Here is a 23,879-nt window from a genome sequence, read left to right as displayed (position 1 = left end):
TAACCTCTCCCTCTCCAATAAAGTTAACCCCTTCCCTCCCAGTGTCATTTTTACAGTAACAGTGCATATGTATAGCACTGATTACTGCAGTAATGTCACTGGTACACCCAAAAGTGTCAAAAATGTCAGTCAAGGGTCCGATCTGTCCGCCGCAATGTCGCAGTCCCGCAAAAAAAATTGCAGATCGCCGCCATTACTCGTTAAAAAAAAAAACAATAAAAATGACAAAAATCTTTCCCTTAGTTTGCGCAAACCAATCAAAATATGCTTTTTGCGATTTTTTTTTTTTTTTTACCAAACATATGTAGCAGAAAACAAATTGGCCTAAAATGTTAAAAAATTTAGATTTTTCCTTTTTTTTGGGGGGGAATTTCATATAAAAAAAAGGGATAAATATTGTTATTTTTGCAAAATTGTCTCTCTTTTTTTGTTTATAGCGTATGATCAAAAAATCGCACAGGTGATCAAATACCACCAAAAGAAAGCTCTGTTTGTGGGAAAAAAAGATGTCAATTTCATTTGGGTACAGCGTCGCACGACTGCGCAATTGTCCGTTAAAGTCACGCAGTGCCGAATCGCAAAATACCCCCTAGTCAGGAAGGGGGTAAAATCTTCCGGGGCTTAAGTGGTTAAGTGAGGGTGTCCAATACCCTCTCAGATGTAGGTCCATGGCTCTGCCACAGCCAGGACCTCGATGAACAGCAACTCAGAACAACAAAATCTCTGGACGTAGGGGGTAACCATCCCCCACCTGAACAGGAAGAAACAGCTCAGACCATTTATGCGCTCCTCAGCCACCTTCTGGTCATTGGCTGCAGCACCATAAATAATCATGCTGCTACTTTGCCTTGCTCCACTCCTATGCTCCAGAACTTTCTGGAAGGCAGCGAAGAGCAATCAATCCTGCAGCCTGTGAAACCCAGAACAGCCCAAAAAAATCAACCAATGCTTCAATAAAGACAGGGGAGCCAAAAAGAACTATATTTACCTAAAATCCTAGCAACCTAACTAGGAGGGTGCTACTTCTGCTTACTTAATGACTTTGTTTCCTCTCTTCCATGTCTGTCTTTCTTAGGGGCAGCTAACTAGGAAGCAGCCATGGGGGTCAACCTGTCTTCCTCTTCTCTCCTTGACTGGACTCTGGAGTGGCTTAAATGTGGTTGGCTAATGGTAGGAGAAAAGATGGGGAACTGGGGGGTCAGTCATTCTTGTCCCTATAGGCAGCAGGGTGGAGGGCATTGTAGCTGTAGTAATCCTTTGCTATGCTGGGCTGGCCTGGGGTTGGGGGCATCGGAATATTTGTTTTGAGTGATGTTGGTGGAAGCTGACTCCGTCCATGCTGACAGAATTATGAATGCCGTCTTGAACAACGCCACTGCTGGGGACAGATTTGGGGACACTTTTTATCCATAGACGACCTCCTGAAAGTGGGGTCTGTCCCCAAGAATCAGTGACACTCTATTTTAAGCGAAAATAACTAAACCCCAGTGATATAAAAAACTAGAAATTTGGGCTTGAATTCCACTTAAATTGATTTTAGATCTAAACTGTCTAAATAGCAGATCGGGAGATATTTGGATTGCTTTTTGGGTGCTTTTTGGGTGCTGATATTTGCCCTAGGTAGGTAAATATTTTAGTAAATACATGTGATAGCAGTTATGTGTTACCAAGAAAGACGTGACTTCTACCTAAATTAAACTTTAATTAAAGCTTCTCTGTTCTCCACTTCTTTTTCTTTTATTATATAAGCCAACCCCGATCTTTGTAGGGTAGACCACCACTAAAGTCTTCCAGCTGTCTACATTCTCAGCACCAACTGAACCACCCAGTAAGTATATGCTGCAATATTGTTATTAATATTATAATATTCATTATATTACATTACATTATATTACATTATATTCATATAATTAATATTATAATTTTCATTATATTACATATTACATTATATTATAATTATTTATAAGGAAAGAAACCTTGGTAGTCAGCTTTCAGTTAAAGTTTAAAATATTTCCTCTCTTTTATTTTGATTCTAAATAATGACAAGGTTCCTCATATCAATTTAAATCATTTGAATGTGAAAATTCAAGTTGATTCACAAAATTCAAAACAGAAAATACTAAAATTGGCCAACCTAGAAATAAATCAGCTATTGTACATGTCTTAATTGTAAGATTATTAAAAAATTAATTAGACAAAGTTCTATTTTTGTTTCCTAAATTGAAGTTTTTTGCTTTTTACAATTTTAATAAAACTTTTATTAAACTCTAATTCCTAAATATCTTGCTTGTGTATATTAGATGCTTTTTTTTAAGAGTTTTATTTATCAAAGTCATTTTTACAGTTTTGCAATTTTAGGTAATTTCTCTTCTCCAGTTTCTTCAACTAACTACATCTGTAGGAGCAAAGTCCTTTCTTGTAATAACAGAGGCATGGACTCCAGAGAGAGAGATATGATTTTGCCCCTGTACAAATCATTAGTAAGACCTCATTTGGAATATGCAGTTCAGTTTTGGGCACAAGTTCATAAAAAGGATATCGGGGAACTGGAGAAAGTGCAGAGAAGGGTAACCAAACTGATAAGAGGCATGGAGGAGCTCAGCTATGAGGAAAGATTAGAGGAACTGAATTTATTCTCTCTTGAGAAGAGGAGATTTAGGGGGAATATAATCAACATGTATAAATACATAAGGGGTCCATATAGTGAACTTGGTGTTGAGTTATTCACTTTAAAGCAGAGTTCCACCCAAAAGTGGAACTTCCGCTCATTCGATTATATATATATATATACACACACATACACAATATATATATATATATTATTTTTTTTTTATTCCCTTCTATTGGTTGAACTAAATGGACTTGTGTCTTTTTTCAGCCAGACTAACTATGATATGTAAAGGAGGGATCCGTTGGTACAATATAATGGTTACTAAATGGGGTATGTTCAACCACAAGTATAAATGCCTGTTTGGAAAGAATGAGGACCTGCCTGCTCATGTCTATATGACTTTTTTTTGTACCGATGTTCTTAGTTATTTATTTGTGATGTGGATCTACACACGTGGACTCTTGTAGGCTCTCTGGGTTGTATTTAGCCAGCACTGAATCAAATCGCTTTTCAATGAGAACATGTCATATCCTTACTATATTATTGTAGTTTGATTCTCACCTAATGCTCTTGCGCATTCAGTATATACTTTGTCCTGTGAAAAATTCAGTAAAAAAATCTTCTGGAAACAAAAGGCACAGTGTGACTTTCCCTGGTTATCTTGGGTTTTGGTCTCAAGTTCCTTCACAGCTTGTACTAGGGTGCCAAAATAAGTACCTGTTGGTGGGCTGATCAGAGGTCCTTTTCTAACTTTATTTTTGGTACTTTTTAAACTTTGAAGAAATAACTTTAAGGATGTTCTATCTATCTATCTATCTATCTATCTATCTATCTATCTATCTATCTATCTATCTATCTATCTATCTATCTATCTATCTATCTATCTATCTATCTATCTATCTATCTATCTATCTATCTATCTATCTATCTATCTATCTATCTATCTATCTATCTATCTATCTCACTGTATAAGAAGTGCAGAGTTCAAGGTTCAGGGGTGCGCTATGTACAAAGTGCAGAGTTCAGGGATGCACTGTATACAGAGTGCAGTGTTCAGGGGTGCACGGTATACAGATGGCAGTGATCAGGGTTTAGGGGTGCACTATGTACAGAGTGCAGTGTTCAGGGGTGCACTGTATACAGAGTGCGGTGTTCAGGGGTGCACTGTATACAGAGTGCGGTGTTCAGGGGTGCACTGTATACAAAGTGCAGTGTTCAGGGTTCAAAGGTTCAAATGTGCGCTATGTACAGGGTGGAGAGTTCATGGGTGCACTGTATACAGAGTGCAGTGTTCAGGGTTTAGGGGTGTGCTATGTACAGCGTGCAGAGTTCAGGGGTCCGCTGTATACAGAGTGCGGTGTTCAGGGGTGCACTGTATACAGAGTGCAATGTTCAGGGATGCACTGTATACAGAGTGCAGTGTTCAGGGGTGTGCTATGTACCGAGTGTAGAGTTCAGGGGTGTACTGTATACAGAGTGAAGTGTTCTGGGGTGCACTATGTACAGAGTTCAGGGGTGCACTGTATACAGAGTGCAGTGTTTAGGGTTCAGGCGTGCACTGTATACAGATTGCAGTGTTCAGGGTTGAACTGTATAGAAAGTGCAGAGTTCAGGGGTGCGCTATGTACATATTAAACAGGCAAAAAATTTGGGGGAGCATACCCATGTATTTCTAAAGCTGGTGCAGCTATGAACCAAAAGACATGTATATTAAAAAAGAATAGCGCACACATGCAAAAGAAATTACCAAATTTGAAGACAATCCATAAATAAAAATGGGGATTTGGTCCCACCATATGGCCATATAGTGCTCAAGCCCACCACTACGTCAAAGTACCCCATTATCAGTGGGTCCTACACTATCCATGAAAAAGAGATGAATCCAGCCTTTCTAACCCTTGGAGACAACACTCCTTGCTGGGAAAGATGTGCAAATGCACTACAGGGGACTCCTCCTATATCCACTTGATAGTGGACACTGATGGAGTACAGGTGTGTGTGGGGGGTGGGGTGGGTTGCTCAACCTCGGTAGTCTGGTCAGACCGAATACATAATAAACAGACAAAAAATTTGGGGGAGCATACCCATGTATTTCTAAAGCTGGTGCAGCTATGAACCAAAAGACATGTATATTAAAATGCGCGCTATTCTTTTTTAATATACATGTCTTTTGGTTCATAGCTGCACCAGCTTTAGAAATACATGGGTATGCTCCCCCAAATTTTTTGCCTGTTTATTATGTATTCGGTCTGACCAGACTACCGAGGTTGAGCAACCCACCCCACCCCCCACACACACCTGTACTCCATCAGTGTCCACTATCAAGTGGATATAGGAGGAGTCCCCTGTAGTGCATTTGCACATCTTTCCCAGCAAGGAGTGTTGTCTCCAAAGGTTAGAAAGGCTGGATTCATCTCTTTTTCATGGATAGTGTAGGACCCACTGATAATGGGGTACTTTGACGTAGTGGTGGGCTATGTACATATTGCACAGTTCAGGGGTGCACTGTATACAGAGTGCAGTGTTCAGGGTTTAGGGGTGCGCTATGTACAGCATGCAGAGTTCAGGGGTGCGCTAGGTACATAGCGCACAGTTCAGGGGTGCACTGTATACAGAGTGCAGTATTCAGGGTTTAGGGGTGCGCTATGTACAGCGTGCAGAGTTCATGGCTGCGCTAGGTACATAGCGCAGAGTTCAGGGGTGCACTGTATGCAGAGTGTAGTGCTCAGTGTTCAGGGGTGTGCACTATGTACAGAGTGCAGATTTCAGGGGTGCGTGGGTCTTGTGTTTGACACATGTGGTCTAAAGCAAACAAACATTGGACCTTTTATTGTATTGGAACAACCATTTTATGTGTGCCTAACATTAGGGTGCCTCATGTTATTTTTGATTCATAATTTGTCTTCTTTGTCGTTCCATGAATCCAAATTATCCACAAAAGCCGAAGATGTTCACCTTGAAGAAATCCCTGTTATTCCTTTTCTTTCTTGGGGCCATCAACATATCTCTCTGTGAGCAAGAGTAAGTATGTATAAGACTTTCTAATAAAAGTATAGACTTTTAAAGCCTAAATTTGGGAAAACAGCTAAACATATAGTTAGAATACATACAGTATATGAGAATTATTTTACCTACAAAATCATTTTTACATCTATTTATTTAGTCCTGGGATTTGCACAGCTGTGTGCAAGGAAACCTGCTTTTTATGTGCTGTGGTTAACCGCATCTGGACTGCTCACGTTGCTGCTACTGCAGCAAGGTGGCAGCCCTGGGTCTGGCGACATAGACCTACGTCGTCAGATCCCACCCTCTCTCGGCGGCGCAAGCACGCCGCCGGAGGCTCGCTCCCCCTCTGTGTTTAGACACAGCGGGAGTCGGGCCAGGGGAGGAGAGCCGGTGATCAACGCCGCTCTTCCCCGATCGTCGTGGAAAGACTGAGGAAATCCGCTCCAAGCAGGCGGATCTTCTCTGTGACAGGCAGGGAGAGATCACAGGATTCAGCATAGCTGAACCTGCAATCTCTGTCTGTGTCACAGAACCCCCTCCCCCCCCCACATGTCAGTAAGCATGAGGCATACATTTAACCCCTTGATCACCAACAGTGTTAATCCCTTCCCTGCCAGTGTCATTATTACAGTAGCAGTGCATTTTTTTAGCACTGATTACTGTAGTAATGTCACCGGTCCCCCCAAAAGTTTTAAAAATGTCAGTTAGGGGTCCGATCTGTCCGCCGCAATGTCGAAGTCCCGCAAAAAATTGCAGATCGCCGCCATTATTAGTATAAAAAAAAAATAAACAATAAAAATGACGAATCTTTCCCGTAGTTAGTGAACACGGTAACTTTTGCGCAAACCAATCAAAATACGCTTATTCTGATTTTTTCTACCAAAAATATGTAGCAGAAAACAAATTGGCCTAAAATGTTACAAAAATTTTGATTTGTACATTTTTTTGGGGGGAATGTTATACATCAGAATGTGAAAAATATTGTTTTTTTTTTTCAAAATTGTCGCTCTTTTTTAAAAAAAAAAAAAATCGCACAGGTGATCAAATACCCCCAAAAGAAATCTCTATTTGTGGAGAAAAAAAAGGACATACATTTAATTTGGGTACAGTGTCGCACGTCCACGCAATTGTCCGTTAAAGAAACACAGTGCCGAATTGCAAAATATGGCCTGGTCAGGAATGGGGTAAAATCTTCCGGTCTTAAAGTGGTTAAAAATACGCTCATTGAGAATTTTTTTTGTCAAAGACATGTAGCTAAATACATTTTGGCCTAAATATATGACAAAAATTGAATATATTGGATATTTTTTAACTGTCAAAGTAGAAAATGTCAATTTTTCACAACATTTTTGCTCTTTTTTTTAATAATATCGCAAAAATATGTGGCCTGGTCATTAAGCAGGAAAATCCTCCAGTCTTAAAGTGGTTAAAGCGATTATAAAATCTCATTCTTTTAAAAAACAAAATAACAAACATGGTATACTTACCTCTTCTGTGTAGTTGGTTTTGCAAAGGGCAGCCCAGATCCTCCTCTTCTTGGGTCCCTGGCTTCTCTCTCCTGTTGAGTGCCCCCGCAGCAAGCAGTTTGCTATGGGGCACCTGAGCCGAGCCAGCACCATGTGTCCATTCAGACACGGAGTTGCCATTCGGCCCCGCCCCCTCTCTCTCCTGATTGATTAACTGACTTTGATTGACAGCAGCATGAGCCAATGGCACCGCTACTGTGTCTCAGCCAATCAGGATGGAGAGTCCCGGACTCGTGGACATCACTGGTTATAGATGGGGCTCAGGTAAGTATTAGGGGGGCTGCTACACAGATCTCCTGTTTAACTCTAAACTGGTAACCTGTAAAGGAATTTAAATTGTCGCTATAGAGATTTGTAGGTACTGTAGTTTGGCGCCGTTCCACATGCGTACGCAGTTATAAAGCATGACATGTTAGGTATCTATGAAAATATTTTATGACAGTGCTTCCAGGAAAGTAATAAATAATTAAATGTAATCCTCAAATAGTGATCAATATAAAGTGCACTTAATGATAAATATGACAATAAAAATTAATATATATCACAATGTAAAGTGCAAAATGCTTCGTGCTGAAATATGACCATAAAAATTAATATATATCACAATATAAAGTGCAATGAACAAAATGCTAAGTGTTAAAGTGATTCAGTGCAAAATAGAGTGCAATCCAAAATTATAAGTCCATTAATGCATTCAAAATAAGGTGCTGGAAAAAAGGTGCTTAAGGTGCTCCACACTGTGGTAAAAAGTGCTCCAAACGGCCCCTTTTGGGGATCCACTCACCAGATGTTATAGGTAAGCAAGCCTTAACAACCATGGACTCTCCAACACAGCCCTGTGGATGGATGGATCCGTATGTCTACGAAAACGCCCATTAAGGCGGGCGAAACGCGTCGACGCACTTCCTGTTGACGGCATACCACACAGCGTCACTTCCTCCATCTCGTGGAACGCAAGCCGGCTAGCGATCCCGGAAGTGGACGCATGCTAGGTTTCATGTGGTTTTTATAACGCTGTCTACCCTATTTACGCTTGTGAGTAGTTTTTTACTTATTACACTTAATAAAAGTTGCTAGGGGCTTCACTATGTTTGGCTCCTTCCCTTCCTTTTGAATATATAATCGAGAGGGACCATTAGTAAAGGTTGGAGGCTCGCCTGGTGACATACGGATCCATCCATCCACAGGGCTGTGTTGGAGAGTCCATGGTTGTTAAGGCTTGATTACCTATAACATCTGGTGAGTGGATCCCCAAAAGGGGCTGTTTGGAGCTCTTTTTACCACAGTGTGGAGCACCCTAAGCACCTTTTTTCCAGCACCGCATTTTGAATGCATTAACCGGTTGCCGACTGCGCACAGTATATTTTCTGCGGCAGTCAGCCCCGGCCAGGCAGAGTGACGTAGGTCTACGTCGCTCGCCTTTCACCGGGTTTTGAGCCAATAGCGGGCGAGCGCGCGCCCGCTGAGGCGCGCGCCCGCCCGCCTCGGATCGTTCAGGGAGGAGTGCGGGCATGTGACCGGTGGACCCGATGTCCGCCGGTCACACTACGATCGTCGGTAGAGCGGGAGAAAGGCGGATCGGCTTATGTAAACAAGCCGCCTGTCATTCTCCCCTGTGTAAAAATGGAGATCAGACGGTTCTACTATGTAGAACCATTGATCTCTGTTTTTACACCAATAGCCATGTCCCACTACAGTTAGAAGCACGCCCCTAGGACACACTTAACCCCTCCCTGTCCAATACAGTTAACCCCTTCCCTGCCAGTGTCATTTTTACAGTAACAGTGCATATGTTTGGCACTGATTACTGCAGTAATGTCACTGGTACCCCCAAAAGTGTCAAAAATGTCAGTCAAGGGTCCGATCTGTCTGCTGCAATGTTGCAGTACCGCAAAAAAAATCGCAGATCGCCGCCATTACTCGTTAAAAAAAAACCACCAAAAATGACAAAAATCTTTCCCTTTGTTAGTAAACGCGATAACTTTTGCGCAAACCAATCAAAATACGCTTTTTGCGATTTTTTTAACCAAACATATGTAGCATAAAACAAATTGGCCGAAAATGTTAAAAAATTTAGATTTTTAAATTTTTTTGGGGGGGAAATTCATATAAAAAAAAGTGAAAAATATTGTTATTTTTGCAAAATTTACGCTATTTTTTTGTTTATAGCGCATGATCAAAAAATCGCACAGGTGATCAAATACCACCAAATGAAAGCTCTGTTTGTGGGAAAAAAAGGACGTGAAATTCCTTTAGGTACAGCGTCGCACGACCGCGCAATTGTCCGTTAAAGTCACGCAGTAAAAAATCGCAAAAAAAACCCTGGTCAGGAAGGGGGTAAAATCTTCCGGGGCTTAAGTGGATAATGGACTTATAATTTTTGACTGCACTCTATTTTGCACTGAATCACTTTAACACTTAGCATTTTGTTCATTGCACTTTACATTGTGATATATATTAATTTTTATTGTCACATTTATCATTAAGTGCACTTTATATTGATCACTATTTGAGGATTACATTTAATTATTACTTTCCTGGTAGCGCTGTCATATAATATTTTCATCTCATCTTGGTTTTTTACCTAAGTGGGCAGCAGCTTCAGGTAGTGAATGGGGGGGGGGGGGGGAACTGGAAGTCCCTTTGTTGTTCGAGCAGCTTTAGGTAGCACTTTTCTATATAATATAATTTTTGGCGCGGGTTTTAAGTTCATGTTTTACACCTATGTTAGGTATCTAATTACTCTGGGTAAGATCATATTTTGTATTTTACCAAAAAAATGGGTATTATATTGTATTTGTGTGCACAAAAATTCATAAAAAAGTGTATTTTTTCCAAAAAATTGTCATTTAAAAAAATGTGTAAATACCGTGCGACATAAAAATTTGCAACACTCCCCATTTTATTCTCTAGGGCCTCTGCTGAAAGAACATTTACAGTATAATGTTGGGGGTTCTAAGTAGTTTTCCAGCAAAAAAAAATATGATTTTTACATGTAGGAGAAAAATGTAAGGAAAGGCTTGGGAAGCAGGTGGTTAAGGAAAGGAACCATGGCAGCAGCCCCCTGTAGCCCTCCATTGTAGCAAATACCGTGTGACATAAAAAAAATTGCAACACCAACCATTTTATCCAACCATGATCCCCTGATGACGTCAGCACGGACTGACGAAACGTACGTTGGGAACGTGAGACCGTAACTTCCGGGTTGGTGGAGCGCAGCGGGGATAGCGGCGTCCCCATGCTCTGGAATTGAGATTTCTGCCTACAAGGCGCTTTTACTGATTGTAGTAAGTGTGATTTTATTTAATAAATGTTTTTTATCACGTATTACTGCACCATGAGAGCCCTTTTGTTTCCTTCCAATTATGACTTGGTCCTATATTGATCCCTGGTCTGGCTATATACTGTTGATGGAGGGAGAGTATATGGTTAACATCACGATTTATTGGTGAAGTGATAAATCGGACTGTGTGAGGATTTTATATGCGCTTGTGACCCCCCTATAATCAAGGGGTTCTGTACTTCTGGTAAGCAGTTTATACTACCACTGGGTGAACGTGTGGAGGTGGAGGCTTTGAGAAATTCACTCCTATCAAGTCTGCGATTTTCCATTGATTACTGTTATCTGGCTTAACACTTTGATGATTGGAACACTAGAGACTTTTTTTTTAATTTCTAATTTATTTATTTTGGAGCACATTCCACCATTTGATTTATTATTATTACTGTGATTTATCTGTTGAGCGCCATACTTTGTTCAATTTTTAGTAAAGGAGATTATAGGTGACTCGATTTTCTTTTCTTCCACTATGGGTGGAAGGAAAGAAAACTGCTGGCAGTAATCTCATGTAGAAAAATCCAAAATGCTGGTTGTACCCCAAATTGATTGATGGATAAACTTGGATACAATCTGCCTGCCCATACATGGATCAAAATTCAGCCAGTCCCTGCCGAACATAAATTTCGATCCATGTATGGCCATCTTTAAGTTTTTGGCATGGCACGGTGTGGCGATCCTTTATTATGCTAATGTGGTCATACAATAGTCATCCATGTTGCCTAAAAATATGCATTTTTTTGATCCCAATAAAATACAGTTTTTGCATAGTAATCAATGTTGTTTTCCTAAATAATAACTGTGTCTTCTTCCAGGAGAGATGCCGATGAAGAAGAAAATGAAGGGGAAGCTAAAAGGGACAGATGGAAGTACCAGAGATTCGGGCGGAAACGTCATCTTGTGTAATTATAAAAAAGTTGAAACTTACAAGGCGAGAGGGAGTCGCTAATGTGAGAGATTTACTTGTGATGTAGTTAGAGATTCCTGAAGGCCCCCGATCATCTCCATGGTCTAAGAAACCGGAAGCGACAAGTATGTCGTCACTTTCGGTTTCATCAGGATGTAAACAAGACGTTACTGGCTTGGGAAAGCGTTGTATCAAACTGATCTTGGTTTGATCTGATGCTTTGAAGGGCAGAGGAGAGATCTAGGATCTAATAGACCCTGGATCTCTCAGTAAAGAGTACCTGTCACTGCATCACGCTATCACAAGGAATGTTGTTCATCCCTTGTAATAGCAATAAAGGTGATCAAAAATATTTAAAGAGACAGTGTAAAAATAAAAAGATTAAAAAAAAAATAGATTTTTTATATATATATATATATATATATATATATATATATATATATATATATATATATATATATATATATATTGTGACAGGAAGTCAGGTAAATCTGTGGATGTAGTCACAGACAGGAGATACAGTTCCACCTGGTTTGGAAAGTTCACCAATTACTATAGGGTGTCGGCTGCAGAGATAGCCAGCAGGAAGTTGAAAACCATTCAGCTGTTCAGAATGAGGAAATGAAGGCCTCTATAATTTGTCCAAAGGAAGTCTAAGGATTGCTGCCTCCTGCCGCTGTGTGGGCGTGGGGAGAGGAGGACAGTCAGATGTGTGCCCCCTGAAAGCTTTGTGAGCATGGGGAAGACCTCCTGAAGTGATGTGAAGCGGAGGAGGGTAACAAGTGTGAAGACTACTCAAGGTGAGGTCTTGGACTATTTCTGTGTGGAAAGAAATAAATGCACTGTTTGCTATGTGAAGAGAGAAACAAAGGGACATGTTCAATGTGAAGAGGAAAAGGGACATGATCAATGGACATTTGTTGTGTGAAGAAAAACATGGACTATTGAGTGTCTGCTGTAGGATCAGCAAAGTTTGCCCAACAGTAGGTTGGGGACAGACTTCATTAGATAGGTTCCAGTGTGTGAAGGTAGCCGCCCACAGTGGCAAGGATTTATTTTGTGTTTTATTTTTATTTTGCTGTTTTGAGGCTTGCACTTGTGTGAATTAAACTGCAAGAATAAACCAAACTGTTGTTTGCAACCACTTCTCGGCTATCCCTGTGTAAACGCACCCCCCAAAGGGGCCATCCACGCCTACCACCGAGCTAATCAACCCCACAATATATATATTTATTTATTTTTTATAAGCACCCCTGTCCTCCCCATGCTTGCGGGCAGAGGCAAACAAAATCCTACTGGTGTATGGCCAGCTGTAGCTGCATCCACTTACTGATGAGAAAGCTCTGTGCCGTAGTATGAAACACATCAGAATGCTTCTGCTGACTATTCAATAAGGCCCAGCTCACACCTATGCATTTTTAGTTCTTTTTGCATTTTGCAGAAATGGACTGTAGTGCATTTCTGCAAAATGCAAAAAGAACTAAAAATGCATGGTTTCCTATGGAACACGTTCTGTAGTGCAAATCAGTAAGATCCAAAAAGCACTAAAAATGTAAAGGCGTAAATCGGGCCGAAGGGCTCATTTACACTTCAACTTTAAAGCAAAGGTTTATAGCAAGCTATCGGTGACTCAATTTTCTTTCCTTTCACCATGGGTGGAAAGAAAGAAAACTGCTGGCAGTAATCCCATGTAGAAAAATCCAAAATGCTGGTTGTACCCCAAATGGATTGATGGATCAACTTGGGTACAATCTGCCTACCCATACATGGATCAGAATTCGGCCAGTCCCTCCTGAACATAAATTTAGATCCATTTATTGCCAGCTTTAAGTTTTTGGCATGGCACTGTTCTCTCTTCCCGGTCAGCAATCACGGGTGCCCAGCCGCAATCGCGTCCGCTGTGAATTGGCTTCCCCGTTGGCGAGTGGGTGCACACGCGCGCCCTCAGGATCGCTCCTGCGGACCACCATACAGGTACGGAAGTTCACGGGAACCTGCTGACCTGCCACTGTATAACTGTTATACAGCGGCTGGTCGGCAAGTGGTTAAAGCAGATTATAGGTGACTTGATTCTCTTTCCTTCCACCATGGGTGTAAGGAAAGAAAACTGCTGGCAGTAATCCCATGTAGAAAAATCCAAAATGCTGGTTGTACCCCAAATTGATTGATGGATAAACTTAGATACAATCTGCCTGCCCATACATGGATCAAAATTGGGCCAGTCCCTGCCGAACATAAATTTCGATCCATGTATGGCCATCTTTAAGTTTTTGACATGGCACTGTGTGGTGATCCTTTATTATGCTTAATGTGGTCATACAATAGTCATCCATGTTGCCTAAAAATATGCATTTTTTTTGATCCCAATAAAATACAGTTTTTGCACAATAATCAATGTTGTTTTCCTAAATAATAACTGTGTCTTCTTCAGGAGAGATGCCGATGAAGAAGAAAATGAAGTAGAAGCTAAAAGGGACAACATAAACAGATGGACGCCCCAGAGATTCGGGCGGAAACGTCATCTTGTGTAATTATAAAAAAGTTGAAACTTACAAGGCGAGAGTGGAGTTGCTAATGTGAGAGATTTACTTGTGATGTAGTTTAGGCAATTTTCCACTGCAAGTACCGGCTCGGCTCCACTTGGCCCTGCTTGGCTCGGTTTGGTTTTCCACTGCATGGTACGGTGTTGGAACGGTTCGGTACAGTTTGGTATGGTTTGCTTTTCCACTAAAGTAGTAAGTGGGTGGGATAACAACGATTCTCTGACCAATCAGTGGCTAGTAGAGACAAACAGTCAAGGCTGCATGCAAAGGATTGTGGGATATGGTATCGGTACGGCCCTCATGGAACCACAACCGAGGTGGTACTGTTTCAGCGAGCCGTACCGTTCCATGTAGTGGAAAAACGCCACCGTACCGAACCGTTCCAACACCGTACCATGCGGTACCATGCAGTGGAAAAGCGCAAAAGCGAGCCAAACCGTTTGGTTCCATGCAGTGTAAAAGCGCCTTTAGAGATTCCTGAAGGCCCCCGATCATCTCCATGGTCTTAGAAACCAGAAGCGACATATATATATATATATATATATTTTTTTTTTTATAAGCACCCCTGTCCTCCCCATGCTTGCGGGCAGAGGCAAACAAAATCCTACTGGTGTATGGCCAGCTGTAGCTGCATCCACTTACTGATGAGAAAGCTCTGTGCCGTAGCATGAAACACATCAGAATGCTTCTGCTGACTATTCAATAAGGCCCAGCTCACACCTATGCATTTTTAGTGCTTTTTGCATTTTGCAGAGATGCACTACAGTCCATTTAAAAAGGTTTCCTATGGAACACGTTCTGTAGTGCAAAACTGTAAAATGCAAAAAGCACTAATAATGTATACAGTAAACCCCTGTTCCATCGCGGTTCAGTTTTTGCGCTCCCGGTATATTGCGTTTTTTTTGTAATGTTATTTTACTATATAAATCATTAAAAATGAAATATTTTTGTGTTTTCCATAGCTCTTGCTCTGTCTCTCAGTATCTTTTATGTGTTTAAATGAGTTTCTATTGTTTTAAAAGTGTGTTTAAAGACCTTAAAATGCTTTTATACGTACAGTGACAGTAAAAAAAACATGCTTACAATGCATTTTAACCGCTTGCTGACCGCCGCAAGTACATATACTGCGGCGGTCAGCCCCTCACAGGCAGAGTTACGTATCGGTACGTCACTAGCCTGTGAGGCTCTGGGGAGCGACCGCGCGCCGCCGCCGGCGCGCTAACCGCTCCCGCGCGGTCACGGGCCCCCCCCCCGCGCGTGTGACCGGCGGACCCGATGTCCGCCGGTCACTCTGCGATCGTCGGGGGAGAGGGAGAAAGGCAGGCGGCTAATGTAAACAAGCCGCCTGTCATTCTACCCTGTGTAGAAACACTGATCATACGGTTCTACTATGTAGGACCGTTGATCAGTGTTCCTACAGCTCAAGCCACAACCAATCACAGTTAGAATCACGACCCTAGGGACACACACAGCCCCTCCCTCTCAAATAAAGTTAACCCCTTCACTGCCAGTGTAATTTTACAGTAACAGTGCATATGTATAGCACTGATTACTGTAGAAATGTCACTGGTAACCCCAAAAGTGTCAAAAATGTCAGTCAAGGGTCCGATCTGTCCGCCCCAATGTCGCAGTACCGCAAAAAAAATCGCAGATCGCCGCCATTACGCATTAAAAGAAAAACACCAAAAATGACAAATCTTTCCCTTAGTTAGTAAATGCAATAACTTTTGCGCAAACCAATCAAAATACGCTTTTTGCAATTTTTTTAACCAAACATATGTAGCATAAAACAAATTGGCTGAAAATGTTAAAAAATTTTGATTTTTACTTTTTTTTTGGGGGGGAATTTCATATAAAAAAATGTGAAAAATATTGTTATTTTTGCAAAATTGACGCTCTTTTTTTGTTTATAGCGCGTGATCAAAAAATCGCACAGGTGATCAAATACCACCAAAAGAAAGCTCTGTTTGTGGGGAAAAAAGGACGTCAAATTCGTTTAGGTACAGCGTCGCACGACCGCGCAATTGTCCGTTAAAATCACGCAGTGCCGAATCGCAAAATACCCCCTGGTCTTTTAGCAGCCAAATCCTCCGGGGCTTAAGTGGTTAATAGGGTTTTTCTATTTACTTTTCGTGGCTGGGTCCGGAACGTAACCCCCGCAATGGAAGGGGGGTTTACTGTAGGTGTAAATCGGGCCAAAAGGCTCATTTTCACTTCAACTTTAAAAACAAGAAGCAAGCTATAGGTGACTCGATTTTCTTTTGTGGAAGGAAATAAAACTGCTGGCAGTAATCCCATGTAGAAAAATCTGAAATGCTGGTTGTACCCAAGCGGATTGATGGATCAACTTGAATACAATCTGCCTGCGCATACATGGATCGAAATTCGGCCAGTCCCTGCTGAACATGAATTTCGATCCATTTATGGCCAGCTTTAAGTTTTTGGCATGGCACTCTGTGGCGATCCATTATTTTGCTTAAAGCGGAGTTCCACCCTTGATTTTTTTTTTTTTTTTTTTAAATACCCCCGGGACAGTCAGGGCTAGTGCATTCCACAATGGCTAGCCTCTGATCTGTCCCGGGTTGCACTTACCTGTTAGGACAAATACTTACCTTGAAAACGTCTTGTCCAGCGCTGCCATCTCAGATGTGGGCAGCTTGAAGCCAGCGAGATCGTCTTCGGCGTCCTCTTCCGCCTTCTTCGGTCCCACGATGCTCTGCGCCGGCCCCGACGTCACTTCCGGGTCGCGCGCGTCATCCCTCTACAGCTTCTGGGCATGCCCAGAAGCTGTTTAGAAGGGGATGACGCGCGCGCCCCGGAACTGACGACGGGGCCGGTGCAGGCGCAATGATTCCTGGGAGCGATGACATTCAGCTCCCAGGAATCATTGCAGAGCCAGGAAGTGACGACGGGCCGCGGCCGAGGAAGGAGGAAGAAGGAAGTAAGGTAAGTATATTTTCTTCGGTACGAGGTAAGTAAAAAAAAAAATGCGATTATCCATTTCTTTTTCAGGTGACCCGGAGCGAGAAGATGGAGGTAAGTATAAAATTAGGGTGGAACTCCACTTTAATGTGGTTATAGAATAGTCATCAATGTTGCCTAAAAATATGCATTTTTTGGGTCCCAGTGAAATACGGTTTGCATAGTAATCAGTGTTGTTTTATTTAACGATAACTGTGTCTTCTTCCAGGAGAGATGTCGGGTACAACATAAACAGATGGGAGCCCGTGGGATTCGGGCAGAAACGTCATCTTGTGTAATTATAAAAAAAGTTTGAGGAGAGAGTGAAATCACTAATGTGATAGATTTACTTGTGATGTAGTGAGAGATGCCTGACATCATTGAAGGGACAAGGTGGGGAAGAGCAAGGGTATGGCAGAGAAGGCATAACAATGAATAGTAAGGGAGAACAGGAAAGGGGGGGAGGGGATGGTGAGAATGAGAATAGGGCAAGTGTATCCCAAGGTGCACCACCAGTCAGAGGCCCAAAATCCTGCTGGAAGACAACGTGAGGCCCATGGATACAACATTTTTAGCATGTGATTATTGCCAAATATTTGATCGTTGTATTAGGCTGGCTTCTATTTTTTGTACAGAATGACTAATGGCACTTTTCCACTGCAAGTACCGGCTCGGCTCTACTCGGCCCTGCTTGGCCCAGTTTGCTTTTCCACTGCTGGTACCGCATGGTACGGTGTTGGAACGGTATGGTTTGCTTTTCCACTAAAGTAGTACTAAAGTTAAGTGGGTGGGATAACAACGGGGTGGGTGGGATTCAGTGGCTAGTAGTGACTGCATGCAAAGGATTGTGGGATATGGTACCGGTTATGGTACCTGTTGGAACCACAATCGAGTAGGTACTGTTTTTGAGAGCCGTTCGGTTCCATGCAGTGGAAAAGCGCCGCCGTACCGTACCGAACCGTTCCTACACCATACCATGCAGTACCAGCAGTGGAAAAGCACAAAAGCGAGCCGAACCGTTCGGTTCCATTTTCCAGTGGAAAAGCGCCATAAGTTGACCCTAGACTTGGTTTCAGCCAAAGAAAGAGTGGGTGATATCCAGGCTTTACAATAGTTTGTCTGCCGTAAAAACATATAGTCATTTGAATTGGATCTTGGAAACGTCTGGGGGGTTTAAGTTTTTCAGTTTCCTAATGGTTAGTGGGGTCAAATCAATCATTTGTTTTCTATCTTAATGATGGGAAACGTCAAAGGAACAGAATGGAATATTTTCCCCAATGAGCATAATTGTAATCATAAATTTGATTTTTGTTTGGGAAAAATCACACATATTATAATGCGCATGTTCTATGGTACAAAATAAATCTTTTTATTATCCCTGGGATTCCATTCATGTAGCAGGTCTGGATGAAACTTGAAAGGATAGCAAACAGAATTAATTGACACCAGGATGGCAAGATTGAATGCTGTGATCCCGCTGTGTGACAATCCTTTAAGATGTTAATGTTGTCATAGAATATTAGTCAATGTGGCCTAAAAATACACTTTTTTTTGGTCCCAGTGAAATAAAGTTTTTACATATTAACCACTTTACCACCGGAGGATTTTGCTGTCTTACGTCCAGGCCACTTTTTGCGATTCGGCACTGTGCGACTTTAACTGACAATTGCGCGGTCGTGCGACGCTGTACTCAAACGAAATTTACGTCCTTTTTTCCCCACAGAGCTTTCTTTTGGTGGTATTTGATCACCTGTGCGATTTTTACTTTTTGCGCTATAAACAAAAAAAGAGCGTTTATTTTGAAAAAATAACAATATTTTTCACATTTTTTTATATGAAATCCCCCCCCAAAAAAATGTAAAAATCAAAATTTTTTTAAAATTTTTGGCCAATTTGTTTTCTGCTACCTATGTTTGGTAAAAAAAATCACAATAAGCGTATTTTGATTGGTTTGCGCAAAAGTTATTGCGTTTACTAACTAAGGGAAAGATTTTTGTCATTTTTGGCGTTTTTTTTTTAACGCGTAATGGCGGCGGTCTGCGATTTTTTTTGCGGGACTGCGACATTGCGGCGGACAGATCGGACCCTTGACTGACATTTTTGACACTTTTGGGGGGTACCAGTGACATTACTGCAGTAATCAGTGCTATATATATGCACTGTTACTGTAAAAATGACACTGGCAGGGAAGGGGTTAATTTTATTGGAGAGGGAGGGGTTAATGTATGCCTGGTGCTTACTCACGTGTGTGGGGGGGAGGTGACTGAGTGACTCAAGGACAGATCGCATGTTCAGCTATGCTGAACCCTGCAATCTGTCACTTCTTGTCACTTAGGAGATCCGCCCGCTCTGTTTACACAAGCGGGCGGATCTCCAAACTAGATTCCCCGATGATCAGGGAAGAGCAGCGGCGATCGCCGCCGCTCCTCCCCTGGCCTGACTCCTGCTGTGACTGAAAACAGCGGGAGCGAGCCTCCGGCGGCGCGCGAGCGCCGCCTACAGGGGGAGGAGTCCAGCGACGTAGGTCTACGTCGCTGGACGGAATCGTGCCACTTTGCCGCAGTACACAGTAATCGGTGTTGCTATATATGACAATAACTGTGTCTTTTTCTAGGCGAGATGAAGAAGAAAATGAAGGGGAAACTAAAAGGGACAACATAAACAGATGGGCGCCCCAGAGATTCGGGCGGAAACGTCAACTTGCGTAATTATAAAAAAAATATTAAATAATTACAAGGGGAGAGTGGAGCCAATGATGTGAGAGATTTACTTGTGATGTAGTGAGAGATGCCTGACATCACTTGAAGGGGCAAGGTGGGGGAAGAGAAAGGGTATGGCAGAGAAGGCATAACAATGAAGGGAAAGGGGGGTAGGGGATGGGAGACTGAGAACAGGGCAACTGTATCCCAAAGCGCACCACCATTCAGAGCTCCTGCTGGAAGACAACACAAGGATTGTATGGTTGGGTTTTCAATACTGTTTTCTTTTCCTTTTTGTTGGTTGAACCAGATGGACTTGTCTCTTTTTTCAACCTGACTAACTGTGTAAGGCCCAGTGATATGACAAATATTTGATTTTTGTATCAGTCAGTCTGGTTTCTATCATTTTATTTTGTGAAGCATGACTAAGTTGACCATAGACAAAAAAATTGTGGGTGATTTCCAGGCCTTAGCCATTTTTTGGCTTCCATAAAAACATAAATCATTCATTTAAAAGGGATGTTGGAAAGGCCTTGGTGGGTTTGAGGTTTAGGAGTGCAGTTCTGTCCTGGGGCCAATCCTGTTAAATTTATTCATAAATGATCTAGAGGAGGGGATATCTAGTAAAATCTCAGTATTTGCGGATGATACTAAACTAAGCATGCCAATATCTTCTATGCAGGATGTGGAAACCTTACAAGCAGACCTGAACAAAATAATGGGGTGGGCAACTACATGGCAGATGAGTTTTAATGTTGAAAAATGTAAAGTAATGCACTTGGGTGCCAGAAACCAGAAAGCAAGCTACTCACTAGGGGGGGAACCTCTGGGTGAGTCTAGGATGGAAAAGGACCTGGGGGTACTGGTAGACAACAGGCTTGGCAGTGGCATGCAATGCCAAGCCGCCGCAAGCAAAGCCAACAGAACACTGGGATGTATAAAAAAGGGGATTCACTCCAGAAATAAAGGAATTATTCTCCCACTCTACAAGACTCTGGTCCGGCCACATCTGGAGTATGCTGTCCAGTTCTGGGCACCGGTCCTCAGGAAGGATGTGCTGGAACTGGAGAGAGTCCAGAGAAGGGCAACACAAATAATTAGGGGAATGGAGGACATCAGCTATGAGTAAAGACTACAAGCACTGAACAAAAGCCCCGTACACACATACCGATTGTCGGCCGTAAATATTCGGCCAACGTCCGATCGGCCGATTGTCGGCTTGTTAGTATGATGCTTCCGACAACCGACTGCGACTTTTCGGCCGAACAAAATCTGGTGTGCATGCTATAAAATTTTTGTTGGCCAACAAAGAACGGCCGATTGTTCGTCAGTCAGTACAGATTTCGGCCGACAAAAAGCAGATGAGCAAGACTGGGCATGCTCAGAGAAGAAAAAACACACGGAAAGTTAACCATCACATGACATCACTTCTGCAGTCGGTTGTTGTTGGCCGACAAAATTCGTGTGCAGTCTTTAGCACTTTTCAACCAACACGACAGCACCGGACAAAAGACGGCCGAACGGTCAGCCAACAATCGGTGCGTGTGTACGGGGCTTAATTCTCTCTGGAGAAAAGACGATTGAGGAGGGATATGATATCAATGTACAAATACTGTACTGGCGACCCTAGCATAAGAAACAAACTATTCAGACAATGGAAATACAATAAGACACGTGGCCACTCACTAAAACTAGAGGAAAGGTGGTTTAACCTTAAAATACGCAGGGGGTTCTTCACTGTAAGAGCAGTAAGGATGTGGAATTCTCTTCCGCAAACAGTCGTATCAGCAGGGAGCATGGATAGTTTCAAAAAACTATTAGATGGGCACCTTAAAGACCACAACATACAGGGGTATACAATGTACGGTTAACAGCAAACACACATCATCATAGGTTGAACTGGATGGACTGATATCCTTTTTCAACCTCACTAACTATGTAACTATGTATATTGAGCTAAGAAAGGGATCATGGAGACCATGAGTTCCGAGGTCATCTGAAATATTTCCTCCCGAAAGCGCCCTGCTACTGGACCAGTATACCATATATGGACAAAAGTTCCTAATTAGGTGATCTCCATGAACCCTCTACAATACATGTTTCCTTTTAAGCTGGCCAAACACTGGTAAAATTTTGATAGAAGATGTTTGTTTTTAGGTTTGTTCGATTTCCTAATGGTTAGTGGGGTCAAATCAAAGATTGTTTTTGATCATAATGATGAGAAAATCCAAAGGAACAGAATAGTAAATCTTGCTCAAATGAGAGGAATTCTTACCGTGAATGTAATTTTCGTTTTGGGAGAAATCACACATATTGTAATGTGCATGTTCTATGGCATAGGTGCTCAACCGGTGGTCCTCCAGCTGTTGCAGAACTACTGTACAGGTCCCATGAGGCACTGCAAGGCTGACAGGTACAAGAATGACTCCCAAAGGCAAAGGCATGATGGGACTTGTAGTTTTGCAACAGCTGGAGGGCCACACGTTGAGCACCCATGTTCTATGGTACAAAAGACATCTTTCTGTATCATCTGGGATTCCATTCAAGCAGCAGGTCTGGACACAATTGGAAGGGATATGAAACAAAATTAGTTGATACAATGATGGCAAAATCGAATGATTTTTTCTGAATTTCCATACAAACAATTCTACTGGTATATGAACAACTTTAGCTGTGTCCTCTTACTAATGAGAAAGCTCTATGCCACAGCATATAACAGAATGTTCCTGCTGATCCTTTCCCATGATAATGTGGTCATAGAATAGTAGTCAAATGGCACTTTTCCACTGCAAGTACCGGCTTGGCTCTACTCGGCCCTGCTTGGCCCGGTTTGCTTTTCCACTGCTGGTACCGCACGGTACGGTGTTGGAACGGTTCGGTACGGTACGGTATGGTTTGCTTTTCCACTAAAGTAGTACTAAAGTTAAGTGGGTGGGATAACAACGGGGTGGGTGGGATTCTCTGACCAATCAGTGGCTAGTAGTGACTGCATGCAAAGGATTGTGGGATATGGTACCGGGTATGGTACCTCTTGGAACCACAATCAAGGTGGTACTGTTTTTGAGAGCCATACCGTTCGGTTCCATGCAGTGGAAAAGCGCCGCCGTACCGTACTGAACCGTTCCTACACCGTACCATGCGGTACCAGCAGTGGAAAAACACAAAAGCGAGCCAAACCGTTCGGTTCCATGCAGTGGAAAAGCGCCAAATGTGGCCTAAAAATACACTTATTTGGTCCCAGTAAAATACAGTCTTTGTGTATAAATCAATGTTGCTTTGATTAACTATAATTGCGTCTTCTCCTAGGTGAGATGCAGATGAAGTAGAAAATGAAGAAAGTAATGAGAATGCTAAAGAGGAAGAAGTAAAAGATGCATTATGGAGTCACCTTGCCATCTTGGGAAACAACAACTTGTGTAATTAGAAAAAAGTTGAAGCTGGAATTGGAAATCATCCGATGTGGAATATAATTTAGCTAAATGCACAACAGATATCTAATAAAAAATAGCAATAAATATATGTTTACTTCTTTTTTTACTATTTTTATATAATGAGCTACTTTAGTTGGGGGACATATAGTCCTTGGCACACTCTCCAGTGAATGTAATCATTTAACAACTTTCAGTTGGGTACAGCCGCTGTATCCAACTGATCCGGATAGATGCTCCACTTTATCCAATCAAGATAAAAGCATACTGAATGGATTTGTCCACACTTACTTTTTATACTTTCACTTTCACTTTCTTCCTACTAATATTTATAAATCATTTTCCATCCAGCAAACCACCATCAGTAATACTAGAATTCATTGCAGCAATACCAATATTGATATTCCCATATAAGATTAGCTGCATAATTACACTGTTCCTCTATTTTCAAAGTGATATAATCTGCTGTCCAATACAACATAGCAGTACACTGTGTATAAAACATTTACTGTGCAAATATGCTATGGTGTGTTAGGGAATGCCTGAACGATTAATGTAGTCATCCAAACCAATCGAATCACAGTGCCTCCAACCTAAGAACAATTTGACTGACATATATTTGTATTGAGTTAATTTTTAATCAAACAAAATTCTTTAAGAACTCAAGCAAGATCCAGGGTTCGTACGGTCATGAAAATCCTGGAAAAATCATGGGATTTTCACATGACCCTTTCCAGGCCTGGAAAAGTTATGGAATATGAGTAAACCCCACTAAGTTTTGGAAAAGTAATGGAATTCTGTGCAACTATTTAATTTAGAAAATATATGTCTCTGGGCCCCCTGTATTCTGTGGGAGCGGGG

The 23,879-nt window shown here is 41.9% G+C and overlaps 2 protein-coding genes and 1 long non-coding RNA gene across 3 annotated transcripts in view; 1 reads left to right on the top strand and 2 right to left on the bottom strand.

Annotated features, from left to right (window-relative positions):
• Positions 1 to 23,879, bottom strand: part of LOC309564355 (uncharacterized protein) — a gene marked incomplete at its 3' end in the record, with an annotated part of 715,072 nt that overhangs the window by 408,521 nt on the left and 282,672 nt on the right.
• Positions 1 to 23,879, bottom strand: part of LOC309563353 (uncharacterized protein) — a gene marked incomplete at its 3' end in the record, with an annotated part of 522,832 nt that overhangs the window by 370,525 nt on the left and 128,428 nt on the right.
• Positions 1,704 to 23,109, top strand: LOC309563014. Its single transcript, XR_014225667.1, has 4 exons — positions 1,704 to 1,832; positions 5,553 to 5,640; positions 19,511 to 19,595; positions 22,897 to 23,109. It is a non-coding gene; the product is annotated as an uncharacterized lncRNA (long non-coding RNA).

Source organism: Pelophylax lessonae (genome assembly GCF_965119305.1).
Source record: "Pelophylax lessonae genome assembly, chromosome: 9".
NCBI classification, from domain to species: domain Eukaryota; kingdom Metazoa; phylum Chordata; class Amphibia; order Anura; family Ranidae; genus Pelophylax; species Pelophylax lessonae.
Note: the sequence above shows the minus strand (reverse complement) of the source record. Positions and strands in the feature narration are given on the sequence as shown.